The sequence below is a fragment of the Rousettus aegyptiacus genome, unplaced genomic scaffold, assembly GCF_014176215.1.
Source record: "Rousettus aegyptiacus isolate mRouAeg1 unplaced genomic scaffold, mRouAeg1.p scaffold_m13_p_1, whole genome shotgun sequence".
In the NCBI taxonomy this organism is placed as follows: domain Eukaryota; kingdom Metazoa; phylum Chordata; class Mammalia; order Chiroptera; family Pteropodidae; genus Rousettus; species Rousettus aegyptiacus.
Window position 1 is genome coordinate 160339522 of NW_023416284.1, and position 26241 is coordinate 160365762.

The following is a 26241-nucleotide window of genomic DNA, read 5'->3' on the forward strand; positions in this document are numbered from 1 at the left end:
TAAAGTTCAAATTCTGCTATTATCACATACTCTTTGAGAGATTTTGGTCAGGTTACTCTTCTGAGCTCAAGTTTTTTCATCTGTAAAGTGAGGATTGTAATAGTACCTACCTTTACAGTGCTGTCATAGTGATTAAGTGAATGAATAAATATAAAGCACTCATTAAGTGCCTGGCATATGGTAAGTGTCTAGTAAATGTTAGTGTTTATTCTTATTCAACTCACTTCTTGATTGTTCCTGTGAGATAGGGAAGGGCAAAGAGGGGCTTATACCTTCACTGTATAAGTAAATTAAATACTGTTATATTCCCAAATGATTTCTAAGTCCTTCTGAATGGTAGCTATTCAGATTTGAGGGGGCACATGAAATGGCAGGAAAAAAATCAATTTTTTTCCACTGGCATTCTTAATATACATGGTTTGCTTTCTAAACTGCAAAATCCAGACACATGATTATCTCAGTTATTTTGAGTTGAAAATTTATGTATATGAAAACTCATATGAAATTTATAGAAATGAAAATCACATTTAATTATACAGTTAATCATCTTTTTTTCTTTTTTTAAATCAAAATTATGCAATGTGAAGATCATTCTTGGAAATCCTAAGCTAGGAGTAACTATAAACCCTCAAAAAGAAATTATAGCCTTTCATAACAGAGAAACCTTAGTGATCACGAACTCAGACTCATCCTGTCCTTGAGGTTAAATGATGTGCTAAGTATTTGCACAATTAAAAGCCAGTTTTAAAATTCCTGTCTTGGATTTCTCAATTGTCTTCTAATCTTTTATTATGGTTAATTCAATTGTAATGCTTATGGAAAACGTTTCTAACATACAGCCCCTTTAGACTGCAAAATATCCTGAGGTAGATGCTGTTAGTTAATAATACATTTTATGTATTTTATTTAATTGCATATTTTCAGAAGTAGTGCCAACAGGGACTAATTAATAAAGTGCAGTTGTTAGGGTTTATCACAGAATGTTATCTCCAGGGCAGTGCATTGGGGTGAGAGGCTTTCTTACTTGGAGGTCACATGTGTAACATAAGCAGTAACTCAAGGTGGCAGCCAGCAGGGCAGGAAATTGGAAGAGGAAGAGGCGAGATTGCTAGCTGATGCTGAAAAGACTGAGGTGCATGTAGATATAGTACTCAAACGATCTGTTCTCTTCCCCTACTCCCATGTACCACCTACTTTGCAAGAACGAATTAAAACTTTATGATGAATTTATAGAAGAAGATATCGAAACTCTGACAAATATGCAATTGATGGATTTTAGATTTAAACCTCCAACTTCCTAACTCTAAAGATTCTATCACTGCACCAGTGCTGGTGATTGGGGAATGCCAGGAGTTATTAATTTTCTTCAATGAAGAGTATTTACTACAAATATTTCTTTCTTTAATACCAGAAGTAATGCTCAGGGTAAAAAAAAAAAAATGATATTTTTTATTCTTTCAGATTACATAGTCTTTTTGTTCAGATGAGTATTAAAGTAGATAGGTTGCGTTCAGAATCGTGGAAATTTTCATTATTATCCAGTGCCCTCTCCTGCCAATTCCTGGTTAATAGGAACTAGAAGAGTAAAGTAGGAATTTGAATGGTATTTCTGGCACTAAGAACAGTCTTTCATTCCTACAGTGTCATAAAAACTGTTCCCTATACAAGATAAGAGATATTGAATAGTTGCCTGAAATCAATTTTTTCATATCATGAAGTACAAAGTAATTGTGTCTTGAAATTAGTTGTTTTGCCGCCCCTAAATTTGCTTAATAACCTTGTGGTTTTCATTAGAAAGGTGCTGTTCATCCTTATCTTTTTTTAAGTGACAGTTCTCCATTTGGGGAATTTTCTGGGCTATTGACATAGTTGATGCTACAATTTCAAAATTCATAGTATTGATTAATGCTATAATAGAGGAACAAAGCAGTGGTTCAGAAAGCAGATATTTAACTTTAAAAGATATGCTGTGGAGTGCAGATAACAATCCATATTCTCCTCCTCCCTCCCCCCACCCACTTTCTCTGCTATTTCTACTGTTTGTGCAATTTGTTAAGTTGGTGGTATTTTATACAAGTTGTGTTTTCTGTAGTCTGCGATGTCAATTTCCCTATTGATAAAAAAAGGAAACTAAAGTCTTCTGGAGAAAAAAGGAAGCTCTTCCTCTTTAAATAGTAACAGAAAATATGGTTTTTTTCCCCCTAATTTTCCTGTGTAATTACTGTATGTCTGTAGGAAGAGGACTCATTGTGGCCTGTTATTCATTACCTTTCTTAAAGACATGTATAGATGTCCACACAGTGCACGTGGCACTTACCTGAGGCTGAGTGCTCACAGTTTTGTGAGGATTAGTCAAGCTTACGGCCACTTCTTTCAGTGAATGCCAGTCCTGGAGCAGTTGCGTTGGGCTGGAGGACGGGGAGGTGGAGCCTTCTTGCTCACTGCAGCGAGTTCCCTTCTCCTTTTTCTCTCCTGGCTGTGCGTTGGCTCTGCACGCGCTGTGTGCTCCTAGTGGAACAGGCAGGGTGTGCTCTCAGACCCGGGTGTAAATTGCCGTTTCTATTTGGGGTGCCCGGGGAGAAGAGCACACGGAAGGAAAGACAGCACCAGTGCCATGGGCCAGCTCTGCTGCTTTCCTTTCTCCAGGGATGAAGAAAAAATCAGTAAGTGTGATTTGTGCTGTGCAGAATCCTAAGTGCTTGACTATTTTGTGTGGCTGTATTCTAGGGCTAGTTTTGGTTTTTTTTTCTTATGTGAAAGATAGCAGAATAATCAGCTGTGGTTTTTCATGTGTATTTCTGAAATGAATTGGAGAGTGTGTAGTTAATAATTAACTGGAAAAGTACTGTAACCCAATAAATAGGCTACATTAAATACAAAATGCTGAAAAGTAATTTTTGATATTTATTCATTGGTAATCTTACAGCTCATTTTTATCATACCGTCTAGAGTAGTTTAGTTTTGAGTTTCTTTAAGTCACTGCCTACCATTTGATATATTGTAAAAACTAGGCTTCATTTTCCTTATTTGAGATTGGGATATTTTCAGGGCAATGCTCAATAATAACATGTAGAGAAGTAAAGCTGGCTCTAAAATGACGTATTTTATACATTTGCAGATATTTTCATGTGTCCTCTGCTTTGTTCTCTATAGAGGGAATTCAGGTGTTACTGTAAGACCACTCCAAACAGGTGATGCCACTTTGCTTCTAGCAAAAACCTCATTGAATATTTTTAAACAAATGTCAGACAGAGTCCTTATTTGCTTATGGTCCAGAAAACAACTTAAAGAGATGACATTTGTACTGGAATTTTTTCCTTACTGGCTTATGTGTATTCACTTACATTTTTTGCTCTGTTAAATACAGTGCTGGTATTTTAATTAGTGTGCTGCATAGAATTTGCCTTACGCTAGTTGTCCCCAATCATTGAATTTTTACTTCTTTTTTAATGAAATATATACAGCCATACTTACTAAATTTGAAGCTACATTTCTGTCATGTCAGTGCTTTATTTAAATAAATTTGAATCAGTGTACAGAATCTCATGATGTCTATTTCAGATACTCAAAGGTCCACATTTGGCTTATATTTCATGCTCCTTGTTCCTCAGGAAACTGACTAGGGAAAAGATTTTTTTAAAAAAAAATAAGGCATATTCTACACCTATTCACTTGGAAAATAAGCCAGGTTTTGCAAGATATCTGAGAATGCTTTGGAATAAATTTTGGGACACTTTAGAGCATCTGATTATTAACAAGAGTCAATAGCTATGCTCTAAATTTTACTTGTGAATATGATACTGGACAGTATGCTACGATCTTGATCTTAAAGCCTGGGGTTATTTTATAAGAAAATCATTCATTTTCTAACAATGAGCATTGACATTTTGTTTGGCAGCCCAGAACTTTTCAGATATTTGTCGGAATGATTTATTTGTAGTTCCTAAGGGTTTTTGGTCTATTGATTCGTTCCTTAAGGAATATGTCTATCTGAAAAACCTTGGTATGGACAGATGTGGAGATAGTGACTTCTTTCTCACCCTGCTCTACTTCCTGTTCCACTGCTCCAGGTTTTCCTTTAGAGCATCTGCTTTCCTTCCATTCTGTTTATCTTCTGATCTGTAAGCAGTTTTCTTGGCTCTAACTGAAATCAAGTTTCACCTCAATGAGGAATTTGCCCTTTTCTGTTGTCGTTGTTGTTGTTGTTGTTGTTGTTTTTAATTTGGGATCATATGAGTACAAAGTCTTGTGTTTTACATATAGTGTTTCTTAGTATTGATTGATAGGAAGTGGTATATAGTGCTTTTCGGGTTTCTTTTCTCGAGGTCCAAAATTTTTTTAAAAAGTGAAGACACTGCCTCTGAAGTAAAGTTCTAGTCCCGAAGTACAAATTATGGTTAGAAATCAATGGATTTGTACCCACCCCTTTCCTCTCATTGACCCCCCCTGGCTCCCTGATCTCCCCCATTCTCTCCCCATTCTTTTTTCATCTGTCTTTGATTTTTGTCATTACTTCACTGGTTTTCTCCTAATCTGCACCACGTTACATTCACACACCCCATCAATTGTTTTCCAGTGCTAGGTATGATTTCTCTGCTATAGGATGGGCTAAAGAGAATTTCTTTTCTGCCAGGCACTGCTATGCTGCTGGTCATACATATCTAACAATTTTTACAAAGGGGACTTGAAAAAACAATGGCAGAGGCTTCATTAGCCAGCATGCTTCAAGAAACATGTAAATTAGCGCTAACTATAGCTATCCAGTCCATAGTTATGTTGATAACATGTACAAGACATTTGGGAGGGCCCAGCATTGTTCTGATCTTGCTACTGGATGTACAGTAACCTCCTGGGTCTTATTCATCTTTTCGTCCCCACCAAGTAGCTTTCTTAGCCTGCTCTGAGCCACATGCTCACTGAAGACCTGTCAGGGGCAGAGCACAAAAGTGCAAATGCTTACATCCTTGTAATTCTGCTGTAAAGAGCAATGGCCCTCATATTATAGAGAATTGAGTTTTTGGTGAAAGTTTAAATTTGTGGATGTCATTCTCAAAACACAGGTGAATCCTCTGCAGTCCTCCAGAACTACAGAAAGGATATAGCCAGCTGGCCAAGTGGTAAGGATCAAGCGACCCCTCTCCCCTCCCGCTGCTCTTTTATCCTGCTTTTGCCCTTGGTGGTGGTGGTAGACAGAAAGCGTTCTCATTTCATTGATTTATTAATGCTACTTTTTAAATCTGTTGATAGCAAACAAAATGATTTTTTAATCAACTAGTCGTGCAGAGGCCTAAATTTGTATGGAAAGTTAACTGTACGTATAGCCAGAAATCTTGATAATGGAGTGATTAGTCAAATACAGTAGAACTCATCATGGTTTATTTCTCAGTTAATGTAGCACAAAGCAGCTGGACTCTTTTTATTTAAATTCAGTGGTTGAACATTTTCTCAAACTCTATACTTTTCGGCCACAATAAGTAGAATATGCTGACAGTCGGTGCATGTTCTTGGAAGATTAAGCTCTTTCTAATGCTATGCAGGAACATACTTAACATTCAGTATTACTATAGGTATTGTAGGATTAACAGATGTGATAGATAGATAGTCTCCAGTATAGTTTTTGCTGTATTCTTATATAGTGCTTGTTTTCTTTAAATTACCTAATTTCTTGTAGTACATTTCCTGGAAGAAACATCCAAGAATAGGTATATGGTTGCACAGACTTACCAACCATTGCGCCTTATCAATCTCATTAAGTAAACCTCCAAAGAAAACTTAATAACTAAAGAGACACCGCTGTCACTAATTAGAAAACATTTTACGTGCTCTTTTCCTCTTGTAAATATTCCCATTTTTAAGTACACTGCTTTTATGTAAGATGAAATAGGTGTACCATACTGCCTCATGAGGTAGTTGGTTTCCTGTCACCAGACATTTTCAGGCAAAGGATGAGAAGCCACTCCCAGGGAAGTAGTAAGGGAGCTAATGAATGGATACATTGACAGCTCCATCACTTTGTAGCCCAGAGAGTCTGTGGTGCTGGAAATGGAAGGATACTAGTATGTATTTTAACAACACACATTTTAATTTTATGACCTTGCATTTTAACAATACATACATATTTTACTTTTATGTATGAAATATATATATAGTCTTTATGTATGAAATATATATAGTTTTTTTGTGTGGGACGAGTTACCAAGACCATTTATAGTATTCATTTGATAAATATGAGTCAAATCTCACGATAGTTTGTTTCTGATGATTTGGAATTTGATGATATAACATTAATATATATATTGGAGGACAAGCAGTGTTTATTTCATGTCTGGTGAATACTTGAATTTTTGAACCTTAATGACCGCGGTGGTTATTCTTCAGTTATACTCGGGAAGTCCATATTTAGTCCAGAAGGCTTCCTAGAAACCCTCTAGCCTTATATTTTGTTCTTCTCATTTGCACTTAGAAACACTGACTTTGAGGTTATCTTTCATGTGCATGTTCTGTCTCATCACGTAGACTTCAAGCACTCCATGTGCAGGACGCATGTCATGTACATCTTTCATGGCACCAGACACTAACATAATGTCTTGCCTAGCAGAGACATAATCTAAATGTTTGTTAATGAAGAGAATGATACCCTTTTCCTGTTAGGTTATGAATATGAGAGAACTTCAGTATAAGTCAACATATCAGAAGACAGAATTTGGAATGACTCTGGTTAATATTGTAACCTGTAAAGAACTTAGGCTACTGAATGTACCAGAGACACATTTTAACAGCTTCTCACTTGGACACTATAGCATTGGCCCCAGGAAATGTGTCATAGGGAACCTCTCATCAGTGGACAACTACATTCACTTTCCTTCTGTGTCTGTAGAAATGTGTTTGTACACAGGGGATGCAACATGACTCCAGCTCTGCTGCTGCCTGTCAAAAACACGTGGCCCATCTTTTGACATGCAGTTTTTTTTTGTGAAATGAGCATAGGACTGGGAGTAAAGGGACCTGGGTGATAAACCCATCTCTGCTCTAATATCTTTTCTAACACTGAGCAAATTGCTAACATCTCTGGGCCACAATTCTTCACATTTAAGAAGTGGAGATTAAACTACCATGGGGCCGAGAGCTGGTAGGAGGCTGGGACCCTAGGCTGCAGGTTATGCGCTTCCCCCTTTCTGGAGCAGTAAAGCACAGTGAAGCCCATGGTGCTTTGTGTTTTGCATAATATTTCTGTGGGTGATATTGTGGTAGCAGCAGTAATGTTATGTGATATAAAACATTTAACCATAGTCACTAGATATTAGATTTTTCCTTTGTTAAATAATGTATACCTAAGAGGTTTATTTTTCTAAAATTAAGTATAGGAACATTAGAGCTAATAGTTACTATGCCCATCTTACCTCCCTGATTCCCTTTGTTTATTCATAGGTTATTTAGAAACTGTATTTCCTTTAGTTGCTGTTCTGAGACCATCTTAGAGTTTGCCTAGATTCTGTGATCAGATACGAGTAATTTTGATTGGGAATAGAAGGTTGTAGAATCTTTTCCATCCTCTAGTCACTGGCTGCTGTGAGCTCTCCCTAGATGCCCTGTCAGGTAATGCGATGTGACCTGTCCCTGTGTCTTCTTTCTGGGAATCATGTAAAGAAGGAATGGGGAATCTGATGTGCATAAAGGTTTTGGTTAATAGAAGAAAGTTTTGTATTTTACTCCTTCCTGGGGTATTTGCATTTTATTTAATAAGACTACATTATCTCGCTTGCTCTTGGGAAGTATTTGAAGTAAAATAGCAAAATAAATTAAGCAGTAGTAATTACTTAGCCCAAAATAATTTCGAATGGAGGAATTTTGGGCAACTGGTAAAACTCTTTCAGGGCATCTGATAAATCACTTTCTGTAGATAATTACCTTCTGTTTAATTAGGTTGGCCCTGCCTAATATGTAGGTCTTTGAGCTTTCATCCACAGATGTCCAAGGCTCACAGTAAAGAAACTAAGAGCCGCAAACTCACAGCCCTAAAAGCAGGAGGATTTGGAGACAGATGGACTCAACTTGGTTCTAATATTTACTATGTAACTTCTCTAAGCCTCTGTACCCCCATCTTAAATATCTATTTTCTGTGAGAATTAAATAAGCTAATATCTATAAAATGCCTGACACTGTGTTTGGCATATAATAGATACAATATATATAATCTCCCTGTGACAAATAAGTCACCTTAGAAGTCAGCAGGACTATGGTTTTATTTCCATCATGCCCAGGAAGGGCAAAAAGGGACTTAGAATTTCAAACCTTGAATCATTGAGTAGATATCCAACATTTATTTGTGTAGCATCCTTTACTTTGGGGGGTTCCATCCCTTTCTCCTTGGGATTCTGTCCATCATGATCCTTGCTTTCCTGCCATAAGACAGACGTGGTCCAAGTAGAGTCAACCAGAGTCTTCCCTAAGATTTGATAGAGAGTCTCTCTTCCTTTCTGGTTGTGAGTAGAAAAAGATGTAATAAGTTTAAGATTGCTAGTTGGTAAGGAGTGAGGAGGAGTCTTCCTGAGAGTGAAGCCAGCGCAGAAGAAAGAGGCCAGAGCAGAGAGAGAAAAAGAGAGTCAGTCCTGATGATATTTTTGAGCCTCTGAACTCAGCCATGACCAAGACCTTTTCCATTACATGAAGCTTTTTTTTTTTTTTTTTTTTTTGCATCTACTTAAACTTGCTTGAGTTAAATTTTTGTCACCTGTAACCAAAAGGTGTCAGGTACTATTCTAGAGGATACTCAGTGTATGTAAGAGTAGATCTATTCTGGAACAAATATTTCCAAACCTAGTGAAGAAATGAAAATTCTGTGATTTCTTCTGAACCTTCATATGCCATTTTAGTGGCATTGAAATTTAGCCTTAAGTGAGAATTGTTATGAAGAATAATTCAGTACAATTCAACTAATATTGTTGAGCACATCACATTTTTTAAAGTTCTGAGCCAGGTGTTATGGAAGATACAATGATGATAGATGGTCCCTATTATTGGAAGATTTCTTTTTAATTTACATGATTTTTTAAAAAGAATATTTTTGATCCCAGCATTTATTTTTCCCTGAAAGGAAAAAGTCCAGATAAAATATCTTGATGCTCACAGTCTAACAAGCAAAGCCACAATTTTTCCATACTGTACAGGCAATTTACAGAGCTAAGTCAGCAAGTCCAGTAAGAGAGAGTTAATTACCACCAAGAATGGAAGTTGCCTCAAGCTCCTATCATAGGCAGCAGTTACAACTTGACACCGGCAAACGGTTTCTACAACAAACATCTTAGCAAATAAAGTTTCGTATGACGAACATTTACAATATCAAAGGTACAAGTTAGCAGACTTTGATACTATTAAAACCAACCTTTTCATTTCATAGTAAAGTTTTTTGCCCTTAGCAAATAGTGAGACAGACACTGAACTATATATAATGAAAATGTAAAGAATAAGTATAACCTCAATTTAAAGCCTATGCTAACTAGGATATAAATGATGTAAATTTTACTAAAAGCTGAGTCAAAAATATTTGAGAACATACAAATTTCTGTTTCTACACACTGCCCTCCAAACTTATGAATTTAGTCAAGGGCATTTGTAAGCCTAAGATATTTATATAGAGAAAATACAGTGCCAAGGAGAAAGCGATGTAAAAACAGGATGTTTAGAGTAGATGGAGGGAGAGTGTTACATTCCCAGGGGAGACTGAGCTCACCCAGTTTACTGCTGATGGGAGAGCAAGGAAGGAATCTGATAGAAAAGGGTGGTTCATTCCCCGCCTCCCCCTCCACAGGTCTCAGCAGCAACCCCCCCTTCCCCTGCCCCACCTCTCCTCTGACTTTGTAGTTAGAGATTGATGTTGGCATTTGCCATGTAAATTATATCAAGTTTCAATTTGATGTCTCACATCTGACTGTTAAAGCAAGAATAAAATTCACACTTTTTAAGCATTTAAAATATTCGGCTAAAGTTAGCCGCGAAGCTCAGCTATTTGAGTTTTGATTGATGTTTATGATAGCCAATAAAATGGCAAACAGATGATCTATTAATCTAAAACTTTCTATCTAGATCTATAGCAGTCGGTCCTTTTAGAATTCTGACAAGCAGAAATGTATCCTGAGGGTAGAAGTCAGGATGGTGAGGACCCTGGAAACCTCAACATAAGAGGAAGGCTGAAGGACTCTGCCTGCTTAGTTTAGGAGAAGAGAGGGCAGATGAATTAGTTGTCTTAAAGTATTTGGAGACTTCTTTAATGTGGAAGGGAATCAAAGGTTATTCTGTATGGCTCCCAGGCGGGGGCTGGGTGGGCAGAATTAGAACAGTGGGTGAACACATTTTCTTTTGGTGATTTTAGAATTTAGATTTAAATTAATTTTCTCTAATATTGATATAGTAAATTTAATATAAAAATTCATTGCGATGCTATTGTGTAGCTACTTCTGTGTACTGTATACTATACTTAACCTTCAAAGTAAAATTAAATTTGTAGATTTTTAGGTTTTATAGAATCTAAAAATTTATATGTAAAACTGTATAAAATTTGTACATTAAATTAAAAGAGATAATAAACAAATTGTCTTATGGGCAGCAAGTTCATGAAATATACAGTTTTTCTAAGAAAAATCAGCCTCATAGTTGCTCCTAACTTGGTACCCTTTGCTTTTCTCATTCATGTCTTAGTCTAATGTAAAAGCAACATTGTGGGGGGAAGATACAGAAATAGTTGTGTCCATTAGGATTTAGTCAAGAAAATAGGAATTATACCAGTTATTTTAACAGAGAGGATTTAACATAGGGAATTAAACAGCTTTAGAGGAATAAAGGGTGGAGAGGCAATACTGAGGAAAAACAAAGGTAGTAACTTTCAGTCTGGGGTAGTCTGGGGGAAGGGACCCGTGGAGCTGAGACCCAGACCTTTGGATCTCCCAGGAAGTAGGTGCCCTACGACACGCAGCAAGGGGACCTGCAAAGCTGGAGTTCTGGCTGGGAAAATAATGAAAACTGGAAACAATTGCTACTGGAACCAGGGGCCGCTGTCAGGGGGAACTAGCTATAGTTGGAGCAACACCAGCAAGAATTATGGGTAAATAACACAGGGTAAGTTTCTTTCCCTTTGTACAGCTGCCCAGTTTTTCTCTGGAGCCCTTCCTTGGAAATACCTAACAGGGATCTCGCTGGCAAAATAGAAATATATTTGCTGATTCCCAGTGATAGTATGGTAAAGCTAAATAAGGAAGGGTGGGTTCAGAGCTCAGAGACAATAGTTTAATAACTGACACACAGATACTGGCCATGTTTTAATATTTTTTTTTCATTATTCCGAGGTAAGTATTTAGCTTATGTCAATTTGTGGTCCTTATTTATTTTGAGACAAAAATAATAACCATATTAAATAATGGTGTATAAAATTCCACAATTTTTTATAAATTATGTAGAAATGTAAATATTTCAAAAGAAACAGTTCCTTTTTTTTTAAAAAAAAAAGGTAGGTTACAGTAATTCAAACTAATTGTTGATAAGATGTTTCTAAGGAAAAATCCTTATCCAGATCAAATTAACAAACTTAAAACTATCAAATTATTTTTAAACTAATTCATATACAGTTTAGGAAAATTCTTTAAAAATATATTTTTTTAAAGTTTAAGTATGTTCTACAATCTTATGGACTTCTTTCAGTGGCTTCTTCCCCCCAGTTTTACTGAAATATAATCGACATATAATTTTGGTGAATATGTCTTCAAACCAGTTCTCTCTTTTCATATTAATGATGTTCACTGTCAATCTGTGATATAGGGAAAGGTCAGTGAATTAGGTGAGGAGTTAAACTTGCGGCCAGGTGGAGATTAGTGTTTGGAAATGATAAACTGTGCCGTCACAGATTCAACGGTTAAGGGAAATCAAAGGCTCAGATGACAAGAGGCCAAGGCAGTCAGTAGAGTTTTCTGCAAAGTCTTAGGAATCTCAAAAGGATCTGGGAACCAGTCAGTCAGAAGAAATAGTAAAGGGGCAGCAAGAAGAGTCAAGTGGGAAGACAGATGCCAGGATGCCACATACATCAATGCAAATTTATGTATTTTTTAATTAAAAGGGAGAACTTACTGGCTCGCGTGTGCAGACAAGACAAGGGTAAAGTTGAACTTGAGACTGACAGCCATCATGAGCCCTCCATCTCTCTATGTCTTCTCTCAGCTTCTGTGTTCTTGCCCTCTCAGGCTTTACTCAGTGATGGAGATAGGACTTCCAGCAGCTCTGGGGAGCATTTTTACTACTCAGCATTCAAGTAGAATGAGTTTCTCTCTCTTAATTCCTATGTATAAAATCTGAGGGAAGGTACAAGTTGGTGTACTACACAACCCAGGAGGGCACTATACATATCAGAGACATTGTAATTCATGTATTATGGCATAAAATACCTTTATATACTAGCAAAAACAGTATATTATGAAAATTTACCAAGAGATAGAAATAAGGCACACTTTAAAAAAATTTACACAGTACTGTATGGACCAGTGGTAGCTCTGGTAGACCAGCAACCCCGCTGGAGCTATACAGAATGTGAGATGAGCAGTTACCTGAGGGGAGAAATGAAGTAGATACTCTACCAGAAAGGATAAAGGGATTTGGAGCCAGCTATTACAAAGCAGGTGTGGCCTAGAGCCCTGTGGGAATGGTCAGCAATGGTGAATCACTGGTTTTGAAGGAATCGTGTGCATGTCTTACTGATGATACCTGACATTCCTTTGGAAGAAGTTTTGCCATACTTATATTTACATACTTTATATTTACATACCATCAATATATTATTTAACAACTTTAAATGCTAGTTTAATTTCCTATGGGGAGGATCTACATATTCAAAGAACTTTAATGAACAGTAAATATCATCAAAGAGAATTTTAAAATCATTTGATTTTTGTCAGAATGCTTTTTGGAAGCATCTAGTAAATTGATAGTATTCGGTCATTGAGAAAAGTAAAGTACATATTAAATTACTTTCTTCAGCCATTCGCCCTGAAGCTAAAAGCAATACATTCATGAGTTCACCAAGCTTCAGTTTTTTGAAAGTGTGCTCAGTTTCTTTATTCGTTTTTATCATAAGCCAAAAAGGATGGCCTTGGGTAACTTCAAATGTTCAGTTTTCTCTTGATTTCATTTTAACGATTAACCATCTTATCTTCAAGTTTTCTTTAGCATCATACATCCTTTATTTGACCCATTATTATTGCTTTTATAGTACTCACTAGACTTGGTCCACAGATTGCTCATTACTCACAAAGAAAATACACTGACAAAATAGTTCTGTATACCTGGATTTTCATGGTCAGACTTTAAAAATTAGGTTTTGAAAGCCATCAAAGAAAATGAGCGGTGGCAGGTGAACCAATTTTATATCGGCTAGTTGAAGAAATAGATTGAAATTTTTGTGGTATAAAATATTTCTACATGCTCATCCAAAAAGGATTTGGTTTAGGATTAGGCTGCTGATTTAAAAAGACCTATGTTTTGAATAACATTATGTTTTGATAATACAGTTTCTTCCATCCTGTGATATTTAAAGTATTTATGATGCTCTTGATTACATTGTAGTTATATTTAAATCTCTCCCACTAAACTTAATGACTGGTTATTTGCAATGAGCCTAAAACAAAATGGAGCAAAATCACTGGTTGGTGGCATATCTGATGTTTTCCTATAAAATAATAGCAATGTTCTGATGCCAAAGCTTATACTTTAAAATATTAGCAGTGTTCTAAAAATTTAACTTTCTTAAACATTTTACCTAGTGGGTTGAAATAAGTAGTTCCTTGAAGACGAACCTTAAAAATTTGTATACCTTAGCATCTAGGAGTGTAATTTGATCCTAGTAGGTGCTCTAGATAAATAAATGACATGCACACCCCTCAGTATGCCCTACTACCTTTATAGTCTCTCCCCTGTGTACGTTTCCAGCCTCATCTTCTTCCCCTCCGCATCAGTCACTTTATACTAGAGCAAGTTCTTCAGTTACCTAGACAGACCACAGCTAAATTGCAGGGATCGTAAAGGCTGGGCCCATGCCGGGTTCATTTCTGTTCATTACAATAATGCTTATCACAGAGGGTATTCAGTGAATGTGCATGGAAGGAAAGATGGAAGAAGGAAGGAAGATAGAAGGGCAATTTTGTACTGTATTAAACAATATCCATTACTTGGTTTAAAAAATTCAATTTGAGAATGAAACCTGAAATTTACTGTTTTCCAATCAACGAGTTATTAAACTATGTGGTGTTTCTCACAAGTATACCTTTATTTCCTCAGGATGCGGGTGCGCCAGCTCGCTGTGGAGTATCTCCCTGGGGGTGGGTGTCCAGATGAACTAATCTTCCTGATTTTGAGTGAGAGCTACTGATTCACATCACTTCTATGTGATTTTAGACAATTTATGTATCCTCTTGTGCTTCATCGTTCTCACTTGTAATATGGGAAGAATAGCACTTATTTTACCTCATAAGGTTTCTTCAAGAACAAAATGAGATAAAGTTTCAGAAAGCACTGTGAAAAGTGTGAAATGTTATCTAAGTGAAAGGAAGAAAGTGTTCCTGTTATTGCTATTAGCGACCTGAGCCTGTCGAACCCTCTGATCTGGGTGTGTGTGTGTCCTTATTGCCTATAAAAAAGGTAGAGTGTTATTTACAATTATTTATTTAACCAGATTGGATATCTACCTCGGTGAACATTGTCTTTAGAACAAGAAAGCGACCTTTATTTCTGCTTCAATCAACTCCTAGCCTAGAATATCAACCTAGAAAGAAAAATGTATATTATGACGAGTAGGAGTGTTAACCAAACAAGTGAAAATGAATTCTAGCTAGGAATGCTTTTGTTTTATGTAACATTTTCTTAATAGATGATAATACATTACATGAACATAATAATTTTAAGATTTGAAGCAATGCTCATTTTCCAGCCTTGTTTTTCTGCCAGAGAGCATGATTATTCAAAAATGTATGCTTCTGACATGTTTGAAACTGTATTTCTTCTTCGTCATGAGAATAATTTTCCAGTGATAGCTATACTTCTGTTGATAGTCCTTTGCACCAGGACTTGTGTTTGGAATGTCTGCTATTTTTATCACTGTTCAAATTTCATCTTTCATCCAGTTTTCACAAAATGTCAGTGTAGTCTGTGCAAACAATCAGGGATATTGAGAACTTCTTGCATTCCAACCTGAATAAATATAGGAATCAAAATTCAGGGAGGATACAATTATGTTTATATAGATAGAGACTATGGAATATATGAATAGGGAACGATTTATGATGTTGAACGGTGGTTAGGAGTCTATAAATAAAACAAGGCAAAATAAGTGAACACAACAAACCACAGTGAGCACAGTGCCCCTTAAAAATAGATTTCAGCAGCAGAGTGATGGTGATCACTTGTCAGTTAAGTACGAAGTACCAATTTAGTTTGTTCTTTTTGAGCAGATTAGAGCACACTTGAACAGGTTGGAGCAAATGATACATGTCTGATACACTAAAGAGGGAGAATTAAAATGATTTGTGTTTCAGTCAAGGTCAGAAACCATTTTAGTCTATTTCGCTGGAAATTATTTTTCAAATTTGATAGTGAGCACAACAGAAAAAATATGATTCAGAAAGAAAGCTAAGAATCGGAGGCCTGTAGTATGAGAGACTGCAGATATTATAGTTGAAATGTGTATTTTAGAACAGAGAAAGGAACTGAGAAAGTCCTCCTCTTCATAAGCTATAGGCTAATAGCAGAGTGGCAGGGTTCTAGTCTATTCAGCAAGTCTACTTGTTGATCCCAATAGACCCCTATACGATCCCTTATCATGGCGAAGAAATTCTCATTAGTATTTTTTAAAATTGAAGTGCAATTTGTATACAGTAAAATTCACTCCTTTTTTGAGTGTACAGTTCTGTGATTTTTAATTCATGTAGAATCATGTAACCACCACCACAACCCAGCCTGTGAACTATTCCATTATCCCCCGAATTCTTTCAGGTTGACTCCTTTGTAGTCAACCTCCGCCCTCATCCCCAGCCCCTGGCAATCTATGGCCTGTTTCAGTACTAATAGTTTTGTCTTTTCCATAATGTCATAAAAATGAATTATACAATATGTGGCCTTTGGACTCTGGCTTTTTTCACTTAGCATAATGCGCTTTAGATTTACCTGTTTGTTGCATGTTTCAGTATTCATTCCTTTGTATTGCTGAGTACTATTCCATTATATGGACGTACCACAGCTTTTGATTAATTCTCCAGTTAAAGGGTTTTTGGGTTGTTTCTAGTTTGGGACAATTATAAATAAAGCTACTGCAAACATTCATGTATAGGTGTTCATATCAGCATATGCTTTCATTTCACTTATTTTCAATTCTGGCAAAAAAAAAATGAGATCGCTGGGTTGCATGGTACAAATATGGCTAACTTTCATGAGAAAAACTTTTGTGAGAAAGTTCTAAACTGTTTTTACAAACTGGCTATACCATTTCGCATTTCCACCAGCAACAGAAACTCTGGTTGCTTCACATCTTCACCAACACTTGATATTGTTATTCTTTTTAATTTTAATTTTAGTGGGTGAATAGTGGTATCTCATCGTGACCTTAATTTGCATTTCCCTGATAGCTAACAATGTTGAATATCTGTTTACATGTTTATTGGCCATCTGTACATCTTTTGTGAAGTAAATCTTCAATTATTTTTGCCATTTTTTGTCTTATTATTAAGTTGTGAGAGGTTTTTTTTTGTATTCTGGATACATTTTTTTTAACTGATATGTTTTATAAATATTTTTCCCAGTGTCTTAAAGAAGAGCAAAAGTTATACTTTTTTTTTTTTTTTTAAATGCCTACAGTACCCGGTCTTCCTAGGTGGTCTCCCATCCAAGTACTAGGCAGGTTCGACTCTGCTTAGCTTCTGAGATCAGACGGGATTAAGCATATTCAGGGTGGCATGGCCATAGATAAGTTTTACATTTCGATAAAATTCAATTTATCCTTTTCTTTTCTTTTCTTTTTTTTTGTAGGCTGTTTTCGGTGTCCTGTTTAAGAATCTTTGTCTAATCCAAGGTCACTAAGAAGTTCTATATTTCTTCTAGACACTTTCTACTTTTAGTTCTTATATTAGATCCGTGACCCATTTTGAGTTCATTTTTGTATATGTGAGATAAGGGTAGAGGTTCTTTTTTTGCATATGGTAATAACATTGTGCTAGCACCATTTCTTAAAAGATTATTCTCTCTGTGCTGTCTTGGCACCTTTATTGAAAAGCAGTGGGTCATAAATTTGAGAATCTATTTCTGAATTTTCTGTTTTGTTTCATTGATTTATGTCTTTCTTTACGCTAATACTTCACTGTCTCTGTTTTTTAGCTTCATTGCAAGTTTTAAAATCAGGTAGTATGTCTTCAAACTGTCCTTTTTTTAAAAAAAATTGTTTTATTGTTTGAGTTCCTTTACATTTTTATATACATTTTAAATTAACTTGTTATTTCACAGAAATAAGATTTTGATTGATATAGTTTGCATCTGTAGAGTAATTGGGGGAGAATTGACATCCGAACAATATATTGTCTTCAATTAATGAATATAGATTATGGTTCTGTTTATTTAGCTTTTATCTAATTTTTTTAAGGAAATTTTGTAGTTTTCAGTGTATAGGTGTTGCGTGCATTTTGTTAACTTGTCCCTAAGTATTTCACATTTTATGCTATTAAAATAGTATTTTAATTTTTTCAATTTTCAGTTTATGACTAATATGTAGAAATACATTTGATTTTAAAATATAGTCCTTGTATCCTGTGACCTTGCCAAACACATTTTTGTAGACTCTTTAGGATTTCTAGGTAAACAATTATATATTCTGTGAATGAAGACAGTTTTCCTACTACTCCAATCAAGAGACTTTTCATTCCTTTTTTTTTTTTTTTTTTTTTGTCTCATCACATCTGTTAAGACTTAGAGTACAATGCTGAGTAGTAGTGCTGAGAGCAGGTATTTTTATCTTGTTTCTGATTTTAGGGGAAATTCATTCAGTCTTTTACCAGTAAGTATGATGTTGTTGTAGTTTTCATAGCTACTCTTTCAGCCTATCGGTGTTTCTTTCTATTTTTAGTTTGCTAGGAGTGTTTATCATGAATGGGTATTGGATTTTTTCAAATCCTTTTTATTAATGTATTGAGATGACCGTATTATTTAGTCTGTTAGTATGGTGGATTATACTCACTGATTTTCAGGTGTTAACTCAACCTTGCATTTCTGGAATAAAATCCTCTTAGTTATGGTATATTATGTTTTCCCTATATTGCTTTATTTGATATGGCGATTTTTCTTAAGGGTTTTTGTGTATTTGTGAGGGATGTTGGTCTGTAGCTTTCTTTCTTTTTTTTCTTTCTTTTTTTTTTTTTCACAGTGTCTATCTGGTTTAGGGATCACAGAATGGGTTGGGGAGTGTTTCCTCTTTCTTTGTTTTCCTGGAAGATTTTGTAAATTGGTAAAATTTCTTCCAAAAATAGTTGGTAGAATTTACCAACAATGAAGCCATCTGGGCTACTCTGTTGAAAGATTTTTAAACTACAGTTTAATAGGGCTATTTAACTTATCTTTTTCTTTTCAAATACAATTCGTTTGTGTCTTTCAAAGAGTGTACTCATTTCATCTAGTATGTTGCATCTCTTGCCATAAAATTTTTCACAACATTTCATTATTATCTTCTTAATGTTTATACAAATGATGCTGATGTTCTCTCTCCCATTCCTGATATTGGTAATATATACACTTTTTGTTTCTGATCAGTCTGGATAGAGATTTATCAATTTTATTGATCTATTTTTTAAAGAACCAGCCTTTGGTGTTATTGATTTTTCTTTGCTGTTTTTCTGTTTTCTATTTCATTCTGCCATTATCTTTATTATTTCCTTTCTGTTTACTTTTGAGTTAATTCGTTCCTCTTTTTCTGTGTTCTTAATGAGGTAGCTCTGATAACTGATTCGAGACCTTTTTTATTTTCTAATATAAGCATGTAATGGAATAAATTTCCCTCCAAGGACAGCTTTAGCTGTATTCCACGAATTTGGTATGTCGTGTTTCAATTTTCATTTAGTTCAAATATTTTCTAATTTGCTTTTGATTTCTTCTTTAGTCCATGGATTATTTAGAATTATGTTGTTTAATTTCTAAATAATTGGGTGATTGTCAAGAAATCTTTATGTTGTTGATTTTTTTATTCCATTGTGGTTTGTGAAAATGAGTTAGATGAGTTCAGTAATTTTAAATTTATTGAGACTTGTTTTATGCCTTAGCATATGATCTCCTCTTGTAGGGTTTCTGTACACTAAAAAGAATGTATTCTGCTGTTTGATAGAGTGTTCTATAACTTTCAGTTAGGTGAATTTGGTTAATACTGTTCAATTCTGTGTTCTTACTGAATTTTTCTCTTGTTCTGTCAGCTATAAGAATGGCCTTGAAATCCCAAACTACAGATTCTCTGTGATTTACAATGGTGTTACATCCTGATAAGCCCATTGTAAATTGAAAATATCATAAGTCGAAAATGCATTTGATACACCTAATCTGAACATCATAGCTTAGCCTAGTCTACCTTAAATGTGCTGAGAACTCACTCACATTCGCCTACAGTTGGACAAAATCATCTCATTGCTGCTGCCAGCATCATGAGAGAGTGTTATATCACATATTGCTAGTCTGGAAAAAGATCAGAATTCAAAATTTGAAGTATGGTTTCTATTGAATGCATATCACTTTCACATCATTGTAAAGTCGAAAAATCATAAATCGAACCATTGAAAATCAGGGACCGTCTGTATAATGGTGGATTACCTACCATCCTTTCAGTTCTATTGGTTTTCACTTTAGATGCTTTGAAGCTTTTGTGATTAGGTGGATATACATTTAGGATTTTCAGATCCTCTTGATGAATTGACTCTATTATAATTATAAAATGCCCTTTTTTAAAATCTCATGAAATGTTCTTTTTTTTTTTTTTTGAAATCTGCTTTGTCTGATATTGATTCTCTAGCTTTCTTTTGATTAGCTTTAGCATGGTGTATCGTTTCCCATCCTTTTGCCTTTAACTTTTCTGTGTCTTTACATTTGAAGTCAGTTTTTTGTAGACGTCATAGTTGATTCTTATTTTTTATCCATCTTAACAACCCGTGACTTTTATTGGAGTGTTCAAACCGTTTTACGTTGTCTGTGGTTATCACTCTGGGTGAGTTTAAATCTCCCGCCTCGCTCGTTGTTTGCTACTTTCCCATCTGCTCTTTGTTCCGTTTTCTCCTCTTCTACTGCCTTATTTTGTGTTAAGAAGTTTTAGGGTTCCATCAATGTCCATTAGTGGTTTATTAGTTATGACTCTTTTTTTATTTTTACTTTAGTGGTTGCTCTAGGGTTTTAAAATATACATTCTTACCTTATGATGGCGTGCCTTCAGATAACATGCCACTTCACATTTAACATAACAGGCTTACAATTATTTCCATTTCCTCTCTCGGTCTTTGTGCTCTTGTTGCCATACACTTTATTGCTACATATTTTATAAACTCCATGTAAAACAAATATTTGTCTTTTAAAGAGATTAAGAATAGAGAGAGCCTTTTATTTTTACCTACACACGTACAGGTTTTAGTTCTCTTCTTGTCTTTAAGTAGATCCAAATCTCCATCTGGTATCATTTTCCTACTGGCCTGAAGTTTTTCCTTGAACATTTTTTCTAGTGCTGATTGGCTGATGATGAATTAACATCTGTATATCTGAAAAAAAGATCTTTCACCCTCATTTTTGAAAGGTAATATGTCTAAATGAGGAATTCTATGTTGCCTTTCTCTTTCAGCACTTTAAAGATGTTGCACTGTTAACCTTTTACCTTGTATTGTTTCTTATAAGAAAGTCTGCTATTATTATTATGTTTGTTCCTCCATATACAATGCATCTTTTTTCCTTTAACCGCTTTTATGATTTCCTCTTAATATTGGTTTTCAGTGATTTGATCATGGTGTTCCTTGGTGTGATTTTCCTCACATTCCTTATACTTAATATTTTTTGAGCTTCTTGATTTTAGGGTTACAGTTTTTATTGAATATTAAACATTTTTGGCAATTATTTCTTTATATATATATATATATATATATATTTTTTTTCCACTTCCTCTTTCCTTAACACTCTCCCTAATTAAGTTGGCCCTATGGTCCTGCTTTCCTTTTTCTTAACTTTCTCTGTACTATGTTCCTTACTTTCCTATTGCATCAACCACAGTTCAGATATCCCACATGGCTATGTCAGTGAATTTGCTAAAACAGTCCAACCTGCTCTCTAGCCTTCTTTCCTCCTACACCAGCCCAGCTCCACCCACGAAACTCTGAACTCTTAATGCCAGTACCATGGAAGAATTTACAGTTCCTCAAATAAGTCGTGTGTTTTTATTCTTCTGCAGACACAGTATCCTTTTGTTATGTCTTGAAAACTTTCCCTCTTTCCCTTAACTTCATGCCCAGAAACTCTTATTTACTGAGGTGAAATATCTCCTCTGTGAAACTGAACCTTGTTATCTCTTCCTAACTCCACTGACCTTGAACATTTTCTGTTACAGTACTTAACCTACTGTTTTGCAATCATTGTGTACTGGTCGTCCTCCAAGACTGACTTATGCGTGCCTAGGACAATATTTTATTTATTTTTAAATAGTTGTGGCACATAGTAAAGTGAATAAATTATTGATTGGCATTTACTAGGTATTGAGCACATTCTTCTTAATCATAACACATAGATAAAATGTACTAATAAAATGATTGCCATATTTTGAAAGTCTACTGTGTTCCAGGCACAATGGTAGACACTTTCTATACTTTATTTCTAATGCCTACAATAGCAAGGCAAGGTATATTATCCACATGAGTGGCCTATTAAAGGGAAATTTAGATTTGGGAAGATTGTGAACAAGGCTGTGCAGGTAGAAAATGGCAGAATTGGATTTCAGGCTCATTGTTTATCATACTTTCCATCCTTACATGCATATTAGGAGTTCTATCTTGGCACTACCAGTAGTTCCATCACATCACCAAGGTTTTCAATAAGAAATGACAGCATTACTGCAGAAATTGTTTGGGGCACAGTGTGTGTCATAGTATGGACTCAGAGAACTGACGTTACAGACTGAAAAAGAGAAGTCCCAAAGATAATTGATGAACCTACATTGACACATTGTAATCACAAAGTCTGCAGTTTTACATTATGGTTCACTTTTGGTGATGTACATTCTGTGGATTTGGACAGATGTGTAATGACATGTATCCATCATTATGGCATCATACAGAATATTTCCACTGCCCTAAAAATCTTTTGTGCTCTGCTTATTTATTCCTCTCTCTCTTTCCCCTCAACCCCTGGCAACCACTGATCTTTTTGTGGTCTCCATAGTTTTGCCCTTTCCAGAATGTCATATAGTTGGAATTGTCCAGTATGTGGCCTTTTCAGATTGGTTTCTTTCACTTAGTAATATGCATTTAAGGTTCTTTATTGTCTTTTCATGGCTTAATAACTCCTTTGTTTTTGGTACTGAATAATATTCCATTATCTAGATATACCAAAGTTTATCCATTTACCTAATAAAGGACATCTTGGTTGGTTCCAAGTTTTGGCAGTTATGAATAAAGATGCTATAAATATCCATGTGCAGGCTTTGTATGGACATAAAATTTCAGCTCTTTGGGGTAAATACCAAGGAGTGCGATTGCTGGATTGTATGATAGGAATATATTTAGTTTCGTAAGAAACCATCAAACTGTTTTCTAAAGTGGCTAAAACACTTTGCATTCCCACCAGCAAAGAATGAGAGTTCCTGTTGTTCCATATCATTGTCAGCATTTAGTGTTATCCATGTTTTGGATTTTGGCCATTCTGATAGGTGCGTAGTGATATCTCATTTTGATTTGCAATTTCCTGATGACTTATGATGTGGAGCATTTTTTCATATGCTTCTCTGCCATTTGTATATATTCTTTGGTGAGGTATGTAGTAAGATGTTTGCTCTATTTTTCAATTGGTTTGTTTTCTCACTATTGAATTTTAAGGGTTCTCTGCATATTTTAGATAAGTCCTTTATTAGATGTGTCTTTCACAAATATTTTCTCCCAATCTGTGCCTTGTATTCTCCTGACATTGTCTTTCGTAGAGCAGTAGTTTTTAATTTTAGTGAAGTGCAGCTTATCACTTTTTTCTTTCATGTAATGTGTCTTTGATGTTGTAGCTAAAAAGACATTGCCATACCCCAGGTCATCTAGGTTTTCTCCTGTTATCTTCTAGGAGTTTTATAGTTTTACGTCTTATATTTAGGTCTCAGATCCATTTGAATTAATTTTTGTGAAGTGTGCAAGGTCTATGTCTAGATTCTTTTTTTTTTTTTTTTTTTGCTTAAGGATGTTCAATTGTTCCATCATCGTTTGTTGAAGAGATCAGCTTTGCTCCATTGTATTGTTTTTGCTACTTTTTCAAAGGTTGGTTGAGTGTATTAGTGTGGGTCTATTTCTGGGCCCTCTCTTCTGTTCCAGTGAGATTTGTGTCTGTTGTTTTGCCAGCACCACTGTCTTGATTACTATAGCTTTATAATTAGTCTTGAAGTAGGCTTGGGTAATTCTTCCAGCTTTGTTGTTCTTCAGTCTTGTCTGGGCCAGTATGGTTCTTTTTGGTTTTTGTTTTGTTTTGTTTTGTTTTGTTTTTTGACTCTCCATATAAACTTTAGAATCAGTTTATTGATATTCACAAAATAATTTGTTGGGATTTTGATTGGAACAAGTGAGAACTTTTAATGTGGTTGCACTTTCTCCTTTTGTCTTACCTGGCATTGTAATGAAGATGTTTTTGGATCTCTTTTAAAAAAAAATTAGTACTGTGATTCTTTTGTAGTTTGTAAGCTTGATGATTGGGTGGTCACGCTTTTTGTGTGAGATGTGCCTCCCTTAAACCTCCTTATGACATTGGCGCATTACCCGTCTGGCATTAAATCAATCAATCAATCAATCAATCAATATGTTAGTGTGATTTATTACTGTCAGGATATTTAGGCACCTAGATAATGGTAGTGGGTTGGGGGGGGTGATTCCTGGAGCCCTTCATGTAACACCAATTTACTAATTTTTGGTTAGTTCACACATTAGTACAGTCAAACCACATTAATGTTGACCCCAAATTATCCTAGTAGGTAGAAAATATTCTTGCTACCACAAATGAGTTCACTTATCATTTTTTCTTTCTTCCTTTCTTTTTTCTTCCTTCCTTCCTTCCTTCCTTCCTTCCTCCCTCCCTCCCTCCCTCTCCCTCTCCCTCTCCCTCTCTGTCTCCCTCTCCCTCTCCCTCTCCCTCTCTCACTGTCTCTCTTTCTTTTTACCACAAAAATAAATATTGTTCCTATACTGTGTTGATATCAGAGATCTCTGGTTAAATATAAACAAAAATAGAATCATTGATAATACCATAAATTAATGATATTTCTGCTCTTAAGAAAGTAGAATTGCTTAGTTGAAGTTTGTCGGAAAGTTTAAGTGTATTTTTGTAGGGACAGTTCTGGGTTAGTGGGCGTAACAGAATTTTTTGCTACCTTTCTTCTCTATTTTTAGTATTCTCCTAAGAAATAGATCAAAGATATTCTGGAGAGAGTCTAAAATAACAATGTTGAAGATAAAGGATAATCTGTCATTTTAAATAGACATGATATTAAGTAACCCAAGTAGACCAAGAAAGAAATGTTTTTATCAAGAATTTATTGCATACATTGGGAATATTTCTATGTTTACTTTTGTTGGAATATCAAAAGATAGTCTATGTACCTTGCAGTGGCATGTTGAACTGCCGTTGTTAACTAGGTTTCAGGTAAAATGAATATAGTCATGTATCTTAGAGGTCACTGTGGGAGACAGATACCTTTATTTAATTCGTAAGCAGGAGAAAAATACCATATAACTTAAGATGCCTCTTTTTAATTAAGCCGAATTAAGTTTGCTAAAGGTGGGACACACTGCAATGAAGATACACATTTCTTAAATTGCTGCATTCTTGCCGTGCTCTGTGATGAGCCTTCTGATAGACTCTATCCTAGGCTAACCTTGATAGTCTGAGGATGCTTTATGTCAAATCATTAGGTTAAGCAATGCTTCAGGACAAATCTGGAATATTTTATTTGTAAATCTATTCTTTTGGTTGATTGATTAATTTGTCATTATAGATAGTTAATATTTGTCTCATAGGCTGGGTATTTTGGCATACTGACCAGGATTATCAAGCAAATTGGATATTCGGATTATTCTGGAATCCTCTGCTCTTGAATTAAATTTAATATTAAATCTAAATTTCTGGCCGTTGTGTGCTATCCTTATAGGAAGATGAGAACTTTTAAAAATGTTGCTACTTCCTGCAAGGACTTTAATGAACAATTCACTCGACTGACAAATATTCATTGAGCCCTTATTGGGTTCAGTAAACTGTTCTGTGCAATAGAAGAACAGGAAATAACTGAGAAGCCTAGAGCATGGTTTCTGTAATTATGACTATGTCTTATAAGAGCAGATAGTGAATTAGTAGTTGTTAAATAAGCATATTAATAAATAATGCTCACAATTTGTAAAGAAATTAAGAAAGGAAAACTAGTGGGGCTTTTTTTTTTTTTTGTCTGCTGTATCCCCCATAAGTTAAAATAGCCATGTATATAGTAGTTCCTCAGTACATACTTGAATGAATGACCAAATGACCATCTACTATACATGCAGTGGGACTTATTGGAATTGAGGAAGCTCATCACTTCCAGCTGGTTAGTCAAGGAAGGCTTCGTAGAGTAGGTGGAATTTAAAATGGGGAGAGGGAGGAGGGCTGCTTAGAAATAGAAAGTGGTATGGAGGTTCCTGAGGAGATGTCGGAAGCTGAGTGGTAGTTCTGTAGTGGTGGGCATTCACCAAAAGTAAATTTTGGAAAGCCTTGGCAGTTTAAATTTTCCTGTAGAGATAGTAGAGAAATAATAGGGACATTTTAGAAATATTAATATAGACAGGTTATACCAGATGCATCGAGGAAGGGAGAAATTGTGAAGAACAGATGATTAAGTGAGTTGGCAAGGGAAAGGAAGGGGTCAAAGATGGTGGCAGTCTTGTTTTGAGCTTGGTTGACTTGGATGAGAGTAAAAAATAAACAGAAATGGAAGTGTCAGAAGGAAAA

The 26241-nt window shown here is 35.4% G+C and overlaps 1 protein-coding gene, 1 non-coding gene and 1 pseudogene across 3 annotated transcripts in view; 2 read left to right on the forward strand and 1 right to left on the reverse strand.

The window, feature by feature from the left end:
* The window catches only part of AKAP7 (A-kinase anchoring protein 7), a 97221-nt gene that overhangs the window by 66305 nt on the left and 4675 nt on the right, over nucleotides 1-26241 (forward strand). The gene's annotated exons all lie outside the window — the stretch shown is intronic.
* On the reverse strand, nucleotides 16873-16991 carry LOC118605182 (annotated as a pseudogene).
* LOC118606520 lies at nucleotides 23932-24036 on the forward strand. Its single transcript, XR_004952486.1, has one exon. It is a non-coding gene; the product is annotated as a small nucleolar RNA U13 (small nucleolar RNA).